This window comes from Bufo bufo, chromosome 11, assembly GCF_905171765.1.
Source record: "Bufo bufo chromosome 11, aBufBuf1.1, whole genome shotgun sequence".
NCBI classification, from domain to species: domain Eukaryota; kingdom Metazoa; phylum Chordata; class Amphibia; order Anura; family Bufonidae; genus Bufo; species Bufo bufo.
In genome coordinates, this window is record NC_053399.1 from 91,285,810 (window position 1) to 91,300,368 (window position 14,559).

Here is a 14,559-nt window from a genome sequence, read left to right on the forward strand (position 1 = left end):
TTTCCTGCTGCGGTGCCTCAAATACTCAGCAGTGAGGGAGACTGTCTGATCTCTGCCCAGACTTCATCTCCATGGAGGAGGAAGAGAGACTCTCCATACTGCTGGGGGAAGAGGAGAACACAGCGGCCACAGCAGCACAATATATTACTGCCTGCCATAGACTGAGAGGAGCCTGATATACCATAGACTCCTTAATCCCCACCTTGGACGTGTTCCCACCCCCCAACCCTACCCAAGTATTTCCCACTTGCTTTGGCAATGCTAAAATGTATTTAGTATTGCCAATAAAGCTTATTTGATTTGATAGATAGATAGATAGATACAAATATATAAGTTAGATAGATAGATAGATAGATAGATAGATAGTAGATGTCCCAAGGTCCTCATCAGAGAGAATAATTTCACCCCAGTCCTCTGCAGTCCAAGGCCCACCAGGTCATCCTCACAAAGCCTTCACCACTCTGTGCCTGCAGATGCACTCAGTTGGGTAAAGTTATGTGTGGGGTTGCTTCTCATCCAAGGAAGTGTGCTCACTGACAGTTTTGCCTAAGAACACTGCCATGAATCAAGAATGGTATAAAAAAAATCCTCCAAGAGCAAATTCTCCCAACCATCCAGGAGAAATTTCTCCCAAACATCCAGGAGAAATTTCTCCCAACCATCCCTCTTTCTAGCCATCTTAAGTTATGGGAATGATCCCATACCCCATGATAATCAATTAATCAAAGAATTATCAAAATGCCATCTATTGAGCATTTGTACTATCTCAGTTTGATAATGCATGAGATGGCGCAATACCTTCTGATCAGCTGATCAACCGTAATTAGCAAAAGCCCTGTGCTGAAGTTATATCTGGATTGGCTGATCCCTGGCAGGTCTTTTAACTTGTATTAGATGCTCATGGCTGAGAAGTGATATGCAAGCTAGGTGCTCAGTCAGTCTATGAATGTTAGACAGGCCATGGAAGAGTAAGCTGGTGGCTGCCAAATACCAGAGAACTTTTTCTTCTGCAGATGCAGGCAGTGTCCCTTTGTCTTTTGAAGGGATTTAATATGGAACAGATTTCACCGTATTTTTGTATGGGTCATTTATATATTTACAGTATATAGACTAATCATGTCTCCTCTTATAGACATCTTCTCAAGACTAAATAAATGTAATATATTTGTTTTTTTAAGCTTTCCTCATAACTAATACACTCCATGCCCCTTATCAGTTTAGTTGCCCTTCTTTGAACTTTTTCTAACTCCAGGGCATCCTTCCTATGAATTGGCACCCAGAACTGAACTGCATATTCCATAGTCCTTCTGCCGTCCTAAAGTGGGGAGCCATACATAACACATAACATTCAAAACTTACCCGTTACCTACGACCCCTTCATCTTGTTCAACTTGTTGCCAAATATTCTTCATCCTCGTGAACTTTCTTATCATTTCACTTAACCACATTTTCATTTGGTTTGTTCGATTTTTTTCGCTCTGGTCACCTGTGAATAAGAGAAGATTGCTATAACCCATTGATGTCAAAAATGTAAGAAAAACTTTCAGCCAACACTTTCATGAAAATGATGTGTTCTATGAGTCGTCTACTGCGTTGAGTTTTCAATCTTTGGCCAGATCAGTAACCACTTCTGAAATACACTAGTTCATAAATTTGTGAAATTCTCATATACATATGTACCTTGTCCAGTTGTGTTTGATGATTTCTTACAACATATGCACGTGCAAACCAGCAGCACAACCAGCACTACCAGGGCTACCACAACTATTATCAGTATATCGTAACTTTTTTTCTTTTCTGAGCAAAAACAGAAATTAGAATCCTGTAAAGTACTGAAGTATCCCCATCATTTAGACCACATCCCTCCCCAGTCCAATGCAATTAGAAAATTTTATAGACGTGTCAGTCAGGGCCCTAGGTATGTGACAAGCTTGGGACTGGCATTGCAGTGAAGATCCAGATGAGATGTGTAGAGATCTTTCAACTTTTCTCACTGAAAAGGATGACCACTTCCAGGACATTGATTCTGGTTGGATTACTAAGTTGCTTAGGTTTTCTGTAAAGAGTGCTATATGATCGGAAAAGGTCATGGGTATCCTCTAATTGGTTTCAGACTCCTCCCAACATGTTCCTTTGCCATGGCTGTGTGGAAACCATAGATAACTTTAAGAAAGTAGTTCAGGATCTTGGAAGGCGCTGCCTGGACTCGCGCTTCAGGATTGATGTATACCATAAAGGATGATCTTTATTTGATAATAGTCTACGCGTTACTGGGGCTGAATTGCCCCCTTTGTCAGGACTATGTACATAAAAGAGTCTCACAGTACATTTAAAACAAAGATTTTTGGCCAAGGGGAGGACCATGGGTGCGTTTCAATCGGGTTAATTGACATTTCTCTCTTGTGGTGTTACATAGCGCTGGCTTGTGTTGGGTTATGAGATTGACATCGATAAATAAATAAATGAGTGGGTAAATGAATAAGTAGATAAATGGATCTGTTATATTTATCTATATCTGAGTGCTTTATTTATTAGAACGGGGATCGCTCTATGACACTGCTGGTTGAAGAGGATGCGGGTCGGTAGGGTGCTGGCCGGAGAACTGTTCCGTTCTGCTCTGTAACGTGTAAGTGCCGACTATGTTACGGCATGATGTATCGCTATCTATCATTGTTAGATACTGTATCCAAAACACTGGGATCGTTCTATGACTCTGCTGGCCGGAGGGTGCCGGAAAGGAGAAGAGGTATGTGCTGCTTTGTAATCTACAAGGAATGTGAGAGGGTGGTGGCTGGTAGAGAATTTTGGGCTGGGGGCAGTGAAGTCCTGGTATTTCAGACCTCCCAGCAGCGACATAAGATTGGAAATGTTATATGGTGTGAATGTATGTGTTTGTTTCTTGGTGTTAAAATAAGTTAAATAAAAAAGCTAATTAAAAAAAGAGAATAGATAGGTTGAATATGTCATTTATTTCATGTAGAAGTAGTCATTTTATAGGTTTTTGTTTATAGAGTAGGGACTTTGGTGAGAAGCCATGGTCAGCGCTGGAGCTCCTATGGTACTAGCTATTGTGTTTGATTCTAGAAGCGCTGCTGCTGGTTTTAATCCTTTTCATTTGTTTACAGTGTTATTCATAGTTTAGGGTACTTTCACACTTGCGTCAAAGTTTTCCTGTATTGAGTTCCATCCTAGGTCACTTTTATCCTAAGGGTACTTTCACACTTGCGGCAGAGTGATCCGGCAGGCAGTTCCGTCACCGGATCACTCATATCCACTCAGCCTTCTCATGTTAAGAGGTTCTATAGTTTTTATACTTAACCACTGAAGCATATTCTATTATTAATTTATTATGCGTTCCTCCTAAGTCCCCAGAAGTTTTGGGCTTCTTCTTAACGCATGCATGTACCCTATACTCCTAGGGTCAGACTGTCCAACCAGAAGACCACTAGAAGACCAGAAGTTCTGAGATGATAATAGCGCCCAGCCACAGTAAAGTTCACATGACCCAACAAGTAGCAAAATTATCTGCACCTAACAGTAAAGCAGATGATCTGAGGTCTACTGCATACCTTCTCTAAGGTTTACTCAGGGACATCAGGTTTCATCGATCGGACGCACTGTGCAGTTCTGTAGTAGCATCAGTATTGTCCATCTAGACTATATCTTAGATAAATGAGGATTTTCATTGTAGACTAGGATATTCCCATAATATGTATGGGAGATCAAGAGGATATGTCTGGATAAGGGGTTCCCCCAACCTTTGTCCCATCTGCCAGAGAAATCAATGATGAGGTGGTCACCCACATTTGCTGTTTTCTCCATTCACTTCTATGGAAGTTACCAAAACAGCCTAGAAAATGTACCCAACTGTTACTTCCATAAAAGCCTATGGTCACCTTTTCATTCACACATGACCATCTCTCCACTGGTTGGTGATCAGATGATGCCCATTGTGGACATACTGTTGTAGGAAATATTAATTATTAATATTGGGATTGAATATTAATAATTAGTATTAATAAATAGGCGGTGGCAACTGCTGACTCCGTCCACTTCCTGTTTACCTTCCTGTGTATGCGTGGCGACTGAAAACTCTGAACTCCTTATTGTAATAAATTCAACCCAAAATATCTATCTAAGCACACGCACATACACACAATAGCGGCACCGTCCCCACCTTACACTAAACTGTCCCTGAGGGGTTGCAAAGGGTTAACAGAGGCGTATTTCAGGGTATTATGGGGTTAATTCCAGTGGGGTGACAGGGGGCTTAACCTATGGCCATTGCAAGGAGAGTGAAAGGGAAAAGGAGAATACAGACAATACAGGGGTACAGGAGGAATGCAATGCAGGGGTAACTGATGTAGCAGGGGTTAATGGTATGGCAATGGGAATGCAGGGGGTTAATGCATTGGTGGCAGGGGATATGGCAAGGAAAGGGTTAATAATAATTGAAGGGGTAGGTCTAGGACGCAGTGATGGCTAACCTCCGGCTCTCCAGCTGTGGTGAAACTACGATTCCCAGCATGCCCCATTCACTTCTGTGGAGTTCTAAGAACAGCTAGGCAGGTGCGCATCTTGGGAGTTGTAGTTTTACACCCAGCTGGAGAACCGGAGGTTAGCCATCACAGGTCTAGGGGGGATCAATATGTTCAGCCAGAGGTTCAGGGGTTAATGCTCGTTTTCCTGGGTATGATTCTTGCTTGGGGCTGCTGGGCTTAACGTACCAGCCCACACACCCGGCACTTCCAGGTGGAGGATCACTTAGATGCTCCTGCTTTTGAAGGGGTCGTGCACCACCGATAATGTAATCACAGCGCCGGAGGTGCCCGGCATTCCACAGGCACACAAGAGTAGAGGATCTCTTTGATCCGCCGTACATCTCCGGCGCTGTCCGATGCAGTGCCGGAGATGCCTTTTGATGTGCCTGCTACTGGACACATTTGTCCAGTTATCCGAGCGGGATCGCCCTCCTGTAGGCGCGCTGGCATACGCCTGCAGGAGGATACTCAGCAGCTGGGGGGGCACCCGTGATTGGGGGACATTACTGTGGGTATATATATATATATATATATATATATATGGGATGGAGCACAGTGAGATTATGAGGGTAACTGGGGGTATTAGGAACCCACCTCACCAGCATTACAGGGGTCTATATAGGAGATACTGTGATGGGCAAATACATATATCTATATTTATATATACATACTTTGGCACTTCCCTCTACACATACCATAGATGTGGCTCCCAGAGGTGGAACTAAATCTATCAGACACATCCTGTGGAAATGCCATAAATGTCTATAATGGGAGTATTCCTTTAAATTTAGTCTCCTTTGACCTGTATAGTTAACATGAATACGTACCTTGAACTGTGAGGTTAAATTCTTCCTTTATAATCGTATTATCCAAAAGAGTTATATAAGCGACGTAGCGTCCAGAATCATTTGTAGTCAGATTATGGATAATCAGAACTCTTCCATTATTAGATGTCCCATATCTGTCGGATAGAATGTCAATCAATTTGTCATCTCTTGTCTTTGCAACTCGAGTTTCGTTTCCGTCGGCTTCACGTATCCAGGTTATGTCTTTCACACGTGGTTCTCCATAAGAGATTGTCATGTTCATGGAGGAATGTGAATCCCCAAACACTTGTCTTTCATCTGAACACATGAAAAATGGTCATTTTTATTACAGATTCTTAATTCCTTAAAACGTTCAGCTTTTACTAAACAATGGCCTTTCCTCAGGTCAGGCCATCACTAGCTGATTGGAGGGGATCCGACACTCAACGCACCTGCCAATCTGCTGCTCAGGTGTAGCTCCGGCATTGACTTCCGACTTCGAAGCCTCGTCCACTGTGTAGTGAATGGAGCTCAATACTATAGTGCTGCTCCTGTTCAAGGACCTATGTGCTTTCATTGCCATTACAGGGTTTTGTACCCCCAGCCAATCAGCTAGTGAAGGTCATCAATATACAGTAAAATTCCTGGGCAAACCCTTTAATATACGGACTTTGAATACATATGGCCTTTAGCTATTTTTAGGGAACTTTAAACTACTTGAGGCTTTCTGAGATCCTTAGGGATCTTGAGGATGAGCCATCTATATCAAATCTGTGAGGGCCCAACTCTCAGCATCAGCTATATGAAGGATCCAAGTGTGAGAGTGCTATGGCCTCCTCATTTTTCACATGAGGTCGTCTTACTTTGAGGTCCTTTCAAACATCTCAAACGACAGATCTGATCTTGGTGGCCCATCCTGAGGATCTTTAGATAAATTCACTTCCTGATTCTCCTAAAGCCATGGATGTGCAGCTACAACAGGGAGGTAGGGGATTTCCAAATCAGAAAAAAAGCTCATGAAGATCAGGCGTGCAGTATAAAAGGCGGAGAACAATCCAGAAGCTAAAACATAACAACTGAGAAAAAGAAAGATGTGCCCGAGAGATAATGGACATTAACTCCTGCAGTTCAGGAAAAGCAATCATAAGCTGGAATGCATAGATATGTAGCATACAGGACCTGGTATGAGGAAGGACACAAACAACAAATACACAAGTGTCACTTACCTGCAGCACATAGTGATACAAACACCATAAGTAGCAGCGGTAACATCATACCAGACGGAGTGTGTGTGGGCAAGAGAGGAAGGACTCCTTCTTACACAAGAGGATATACAGTTAGGCACACTCCGCCCTCCGCCTTTAATTGTCCTTCTTCCCTAAGGAGATAGCTGGAGGTATTAAAATTATGATTTCTCTAAACCACAGCTGCTCCTTGAAGAACTTCTGCAACAAAAAGTAAAAAAGAAAGCTGAAAAGCTAGTCACTGCTCTTCAGAATCCGACTATAGAAATGATAGATGGGGGACCAGTATATGGGAGACCCCCCCGACCAACTATACACCACTGTCCGACATACATTGGTGCCTCATCAGTGGTGTAACTACCGGGGAAGCGGCTGCTTCGCGGCCCGGGCTGACAAGGGGCCCGGCAGCGTGTCAGTCAAGTTTCATTGTTTTTATTTATATGCAAATTACCTTCCTAACGTGCCCAAGGGGCTATCCCTCCGGCCGTTTGTGCCCAGCCGCGCCCATAATCGCCAAGCCCAGCGCCGTCCCACTGTTAATATGATGATATCAACAGCTCAATATCGAAAATTGGGCAAAGGGTGGGGAGCATCCAAAAATTTGCTATGGGGCCGTCACTTCTAGCTACGCCCCTGTGCCTCATATACTGGTCACAATCTAATATATAAAGCGGAGTGTATGTGTGCTAAAGGAATCCGCACCGTTGCATTTACAATCACGAAATTTGGCACACAGGTACATCAGGTGTCCGGGAAGGTTTTAGACCGGGTCTCAGCTCTCTAGGATGTACCGTTCCTGAGATTCCCAAAAAATGCATTAGCCAATAGAAGCTTGGTCACATGACCCTTATCAGCCAGTAGAAGCTCGCAGGTCCTCCAGCCTCCACATACACAGCTTGACACCAGGTTTCTATAACAACCCAGCCATTTATCTTCACTGCTGTAGGAGAGCTTTAAAGGAAATCTGTCACCAGGATAATTGCTATTGAAGTAAATCCATGGCCTAATAGCACTTAGTACCTTATTTCCAGATGTGCCTTTGTTCCAGCAGTAGATGTTTTTATCCTCTGAAAATCCAGTTTATTTGGTATGCAAATGAGCCAGTAAGGTTGCCCAGAGGGGCGTCACTCTTGCAGGAAGGAGCCCAGACAAGCCCCCTGCCACAATGTGTCCACCCTCAAAAGACTTAAAACCGCGCCCTTAGGTCCTGCTAAGCCACATCCCTGATCTGGTTAGGCCACGCCCCCTCCCGGGCCGACAGGGATTAAAAAAATGAAGGTAAAAATCAACTTCTGTCAGCTGCATGGGTGGGAGGGAGGGTGACTTTCTCCCTGCAGCTTATACTCAGATAGCACAGTGCTGCTGTCTTAGAGTGAGCAATTCAAAAGTACACGCCCCCGATCCAGTTAGGCCACACACCCTCCCACTCCTCAGCCGACTGAGTGTTGGGCTGCTTTGGAGGTCCAGTTTTAAGAGACGGGGCACTGTGGGGGGGTCAGTGTTAAGGGGGGGCTGTGGAGGTCACTGTTTTGGGGGCGGGGTGCTGTAGATGTCATTGTTATAGTGGATAGTGTTGATATCTTTTAACGACACACAAACATTAAATTAAATAGATTAAATATATCCGAGCGAAGCCGGGTCCTTCAGCTAGTCAATAATAAGAATCAGAGCTGCACCAATCACACCTCGATCTCACCCCCACACAATAATCACATGCCGACTCACTGTCTCCACCGCTCCCCCTAAAGTGGCCAGAGAGCTTGTTCTCCATCCTCTCCACTGGTGTTGAGCGAAGCCAACAAAGTGGAATTCAATATAAATTTCAGGAAAAATTTGATTAGCTGCAAAGCCGAATTTCCTCGCGCTTTGTGGTAACCAATCGATTTTTCCCTGAAATAGTGGAAATTTAAAAAAATCATACTTACCTCATCTGTTTGAACGCGAAGAGCCCGGCGCTGTGGCAGGCGCAGCACTATGAAGTGCCTTTTGCGCTGTGGCATTAGAAGAATTCTGATATCTCTAACTTTTAGTCTAACCAGACTGTCTATTACTCTGTAATTCCTCTAGCGCTGTTCTATGGAAACAGTAGGTTTAAAGAGCACACCAAATGCTTGAAATAACTTCTTTATTAACTTAAACTTTTCTTCTTATATAACACTGCCGCCTCCGCAGCAGATAGTCCATGTAAAAAACATGTGTTGAAAAGATATCACAAAATGGCGGTATGGTTAAGATGGTGGTTCAATTGTTTAATCTTGTCATTCAACATAAAATGGTGGATATATTTCTCTCTTCAGTATCTGTACTCTCACTTTAAGTTATTTAAGCACTTTATGATCTCTCTGAGAGGTATATCTGAGGTCTAACTAATAGTTCTACTTGCTGAATTTGGTTGCAATTTGCAGTATGCAGTTAGCAGTAACTATTTGTAGATTGGTTGAGTATGATTTGGTATGGTTGTATGCAATTTGGATTGCAATATGGAATTTGAATTTGCAATTGTATGATTTGTAGGGGATTAGCTCCTATCCGGGGGTCATTCTCACAGACTTCGTAACGGACACCAGATTGAAGTCCAAACGATGCTTTATTTTCAAGCACATCAGCACAAAACAGCAACCAAAACATAAATCAAAAACATAAATCCTCAGCCGTCTGGCCACAGACTAAACAGTCTTTCCCTCTCTATCGGGATCTGGGTCTACCACCCAGCTCCCCAAAACACATCACCAGTGCTTACCCTACACACAGGGTCAGAGGGTCCCTGCTCCCACAGGCCTCGACACAGCCTGCTCCTTTCCCAGACTGGGAGCCACACCCAAGTCCAGCAACAGGATTAAATAGCATCCTTGGACATGGGCATATTCCAAAATCCCAGACTGGAGCATAGGGAACAGGCACCCACCCAATACATTCCCTATTCCCAGTAAAAGTCCGCCCCAGACTAGCTGGAGCCAGCTAAGCTAACTATCTTAGTGTCCACCAACTAACTTAGTGGCCACCTATATTTAGGGCCTTTACTCCACCAAGGCCAGGCCCCTTGGTGACACGCTCCTGGTGCAAACAACACCCCTTTTTCATGCTTCCCGGGACTTTACTGCACCCATTACTATTCACATTGCCACAGATTGTATGGCTCAGTAGTTCGTTTGTATGCAATTGTTGGAACTGTAAGTAAACACACATATAACTGGTTCAGTATACAGTTCTAATCACTATATTGACAATAGTAACATTATATAACTGTTTTAAATACCTATTTTGGCCTCTCTGATTCCATAAAACACAGCTCTTAGTGGAGTGAATGTCTGTTCAGCTTCTCTTCTCTGGCTTAATGATTCCAGCTAGGGGAATTTCCCACACAGGCTGTGTGTGAGGCTGGCTGTGATTGGTCAAAACTCCTGCTGTGTGTGAGGCTGGCTGTGATTTGTCAAGACTCCTGCCCAGCAACAACAGTTTAACTCTATGGTTTTTGTTGTTGTTGCTGTGTCATTGAGCTTACCTTACATTATATAATGAATCTTAAAGGCATACTATCTTTTCTGCTTCTGTGAACACAAAATATAACAGTTATATGACATCCAAACAGGAAGTCACTGTAAATAACTCTGCTTTTGTCTTTAACACACAAACATAGGAACTGTATTAAGGTTATTGGCAGGTCTAGCTGTATAAACACACAAGCTATATTAGCAACCTAGGACAGGTCTTAGCTGGCCAGCTACACTCCCACCAAAATTATCTATAATTCTATGTTCTTAGTGGTAGGACTTAAACATGAATTTAGGGAATTTTCCATCAGGTTCTCAACTTCCAAGTGTCTTTTATCACTCTCAAATAGAACAACTACCATATTTTTCGCCCTATAAGACGCACCGGCCCATAAGACGCACCTAGGTTTTTGAGGAGAAAAATAAGAAATAAATATTTTAAACCAAAAGGTGTGCTTTTGGAGGGTTTTGAACTAATGGTGGTCTGTGGATGACACTATTATAGGGCAAACAACAAATCCAGCTCACCCTGTATGTCGCATTTCAAATACGCTGCACAAGGCATTGAAAGGTGGTTGTAGGGTGGTAGCTAGAAGACCACCTACTCTGGCGAGTTCCCTATCCCCATCATTTTTTAAGTGCTCAGATAAGAATACCAAAAATAATGAGAACATTAGGCTAAAACATCTGGGTTTTACTAAGTGTGGTAGTCACCCATGTAGAACCTGCAAATATGTGCAGGTTACTAACAATTTTTATAATGCACAAGGCAATGAAGTGTTTTATATAAAAGATCATATAAATTGCAACACGTCAGGGGTCATAAATATTATGAAGTGCATAACTTGTAAATTGTTGTATGTGGGGAGCCTCAGTAAGAGTTTCAAGACAAGAATGCGGGAACATCTGAATTATGTTACTAATGTACATGCCACAGGCATTTCAAATCTGGAAAATCAAGTCACAACCGCAGCCTGAGTAGTTTCCCTGAGAAGTCCCTTTGAGGAGAGGTAATATGAAATCAAAATGATTGGTGCGTGAAGCTTACTGGATATTTAAATTAGGAACGAGATCTCCACTGGGACTCAACCTTAGGAGAGAAATGATGTGCGTATATTAGTCAGATGTTGATGTCTTATACCGTAATCTATAAAAAATAAGGCATATAAAATTTGGGATAAACAGGAGCCAACATATTGGGATTGCAAGAGAATTAACCCATAATATAAGTGCAATCCCATTTGTGTTTGCACAATTGTTTTCCCATATTCAGTGACATTTGTTTTTAACCTCATTTTGTATGTCATGTTCACACTATGCGATTCGGCCAGGTTTGACCAGAGAAAGTTACATTACATGAGATGTTTTCATTTTCATCTATATATACTAGGGATGTCCCGATACCGATACCAGTATCGGTATCGGGGCCGATACCGTACATTTGCACGAGTACTTGTACTCGTGCAAATGTCGCCGATACCTCAAGGGCCCAGATCAGCGGTGGTGGCGGCTTGTCCCATCTTCTTCCGGGCGGCGGTGGCGCTGCTCCTAGCTGATTAGCGTGTGGGCGGGACTTCTTTGCGGCGGTGTTTTAAGTCCCATGTCGACTACGCACAGACCTGGGGATGGCAGCGGATATTATCCACCTGGGGACGTGCTGGCTTGGCAGCGGCAGGAGGAGGCCGCCCCTGGCTGGGGTTCTGGATATTACCCTCACGGAGTCAGGGGACTGCAAGGAGATGGGCCGGAGGTGGAGAGATGGCAGGAGCTGCCGGAGCCCAGGTACTGCAGTCCATTCTTATGTCTGCCAGCCACATCTGAGTCTGAGAAAGCTGGGTGACGGCCAATATGGCTGCCTCTCATCCAGAGCAGGAGTGGGAGGAGCTGGCAATGAGAACTTCAGGGAAAGTGGCTGACAACCCCTGTGACTGCTGTGATGCTGTCTGCTGTGGTTGTCACCAAGGATCTACCAGACTGGGACCACTCGTACAGTCTGTGACTACTCAGTCGCCTTCATTATGCTAGCGTCGGATCTGCCTGCCGGATCCATCAAAACGTATACCAACTGATGCCATTTGTCAGACGGATCAGGATCCTGATCAGTCTTACAAATGCATTGAAATGCCCGATCCGCCTTTCCGGTGTCATCCAGAAAACCGACTCTGGCATTATTTTTTTTTCTAATTTTTTGCGGTCTGACCGCAATGCCGGATCCGTTTTGCCAGAACACTGGCACTGGGAGGAAGTTAAAGCCACTTCCTCCCAGGTGCATCTGCATGGGAAGGATTGCAGCAGGCCAGGTGGGTACGGTGCATGAAATGGAGGAGAAATTCAGTTAATTTTTCTCCATTTCATGTTAAAACAGACAAACAATTAATAATAAAATAAGGTTGGGGGGGGGGGGGGATGGGCATATAAGTGATCCCCAACCAGTGTGCCTCCAGCTGTTGCAAAACTACAACTCCCAGCATGCCCGCACAGCCAAAGGCTGTCCGGGCATGCTGGGAGTTGTAGTTTTGTCACTTTTGCAACAGCTGGAGGCACGCTGGTTGGGAAACACTGGCCCATTCTCTCCTTTCATGTGCCCATTCCCCTCCTTTATATGCCAGTGTTTCCCAACCAGTGTGCCTCCAGCTGTTGCAAAAGTGACAAAACTACACCTCCCAGCATGCCCAGACAGCCTTTGGCTGGGAGTTGTAGTTTTGCAACAGCTGGAGGCACATTGGTTGGGAAACAAATATATGCCCATTTATTAACCCTTGTACAAAGGAAAAGTAAAGCAGTTGTCCATAGCAACCAAATTCCAGCTTTAATTTTTTTCATTGCTATCAGCAACTGCGCCGCTGTTTCTTTGTACAAGGTTTGTAAATTAAATTAGAATTTGCTGTAAAAACATTACCACACCATAATTGGTATCGGTAATTGGTATCGGTGAGTACTTAAATAAAAGTATCGGTACTCGTACTCGGTCTTAAAAAAATGGTATCGGGACATCCCTAATATATACTTTCATGTCTGTTTACTATGTGATTACTTTTAATATGTGTATACATGGAATCATTTGTATTTATTTTTAGCTAGCAACCAATGTGTATAGAGGGTTAATAGTAAATGATGTCACAGTAGCTGCTTGGTTTTGCCCTCGGGCGTTGTTCTCCTCCCCCTTCTTGTGGATACAGGTGGGAGATGTGCATTTTAAGGAGGAGATACAGACCAAGCAGAGAGTTATGATTAAGACCAAGAAGTGGTCGAAACATGTTAACTAAAGGGTTACCAGTGTGCAGAGGGGTCCACTGTATGTGATCAATTGTCATCAATAAAGCTGGAGCAACTATCCCACAAGTGCTGGATCAAGCTTTCTCCTTTTTACTATTATGAGGGATCTGTGGATGACGCACTGTTATGGGGGATCTGTGGATGACACTGTTATGGGGGATCTGTGGATGACACTGTTATGGGGGATCTGTGGATGACACTGTTATGGGGGATCTGTGGATGACACTGTTATGGGGGATCTGTGGAGGACACACTGTTATGGAGGATCTGTGGAGGACACTGTTATGGGGGATCTCTGGATGAAACTGTTATGGGGGATCTGTGGATGACACTGTTATGGTGGATCTGTGGATGACACTGTTATGGGGGATCTGTGGATGGCACTGTTATGGGGGCATCTGGGGATGGCACTTTTATGGGGGAATCTGGGGATGGCACTGTTATGGGGGCATCTGGGGATGGCACTGTTATGGGGGCATCTGGGGATGGCACTGTTATGGGGGCATCTGGGGATGGCACTGTTATGGGGGCATCTGGGGATGGCACTGTTATGGGGGCATCTGGGGATGGCACTGTTATGGGGGCATCTGGGGATGGCACTGTTATGGGAGCATCTGGGGATGGCACTGTTATGGGAGCATCTGGGGATGGCACTGTTATGGGGGCATCTGGGGATGGCACTGTTATGGGGGCATCTGGGGATGGCACTGTTATGGGGGCATCTGGGGATGGCATGACACTGCTATGGGGGGGGATCTGTGGATGACACATAGCATCTTATGCTATGTGTCATCAACAGATCCCCCATAACAGTGTCCCTGTGTAGTGAATGACCCCCAATACAGGGGGTGGGGGTCGGCATCTTGTTTTGTAATGGCAGCGGGGCCCGATGCAGTCACTGTATTCTATTACACCGGGCCCCGCTTACTGTAGTAATCATATAGGCAATGTTAGGCTACATGCACACGAACGTTGTTTGTTTCCATGTCCGTTCCAGTATGTCCGCATCAGTATGTCCGTTCCGTTGCCCCGCAAAAAAAATAGTGCATGTCCTATTTTTTTCTAGTTTGCGGACAAGAATAGGCATTATTACAATGGATCCGCAAAAAAAACTGATGCCATATGGAACGTCATCCGTTTTTTTTTGCGGATCCGCAATTTGCGGACCGCAAAACACATACGGTCGTGTGCATGAGGCCTT

At 44.2% G+C, this 14,559-nt stretch overlaps 1 long non-coding RNA gene across 1 annotated transcript; it reads right to left on the minus strand.

The window, feature by feature from the left end:
• Positions 1 to 1,432: 1,432 nt before the first annotated feature.
• On the minus strand, positions 1,433 to 1,821 carry LOC120982232. The gene is made up of 2 exons (XR_005774865.1): positions 1,681 to 1,821; positions 1,433 to 1,486 (listed from the first exon to the last, which is right to left on the minus strand). It is a non-coding gene; the product is annotated as an uncharacterized LOC120982232 (long non-coding RNA).
• Positions 1,822 to 14,559: the final 12,738 nt, after the last annotated feature.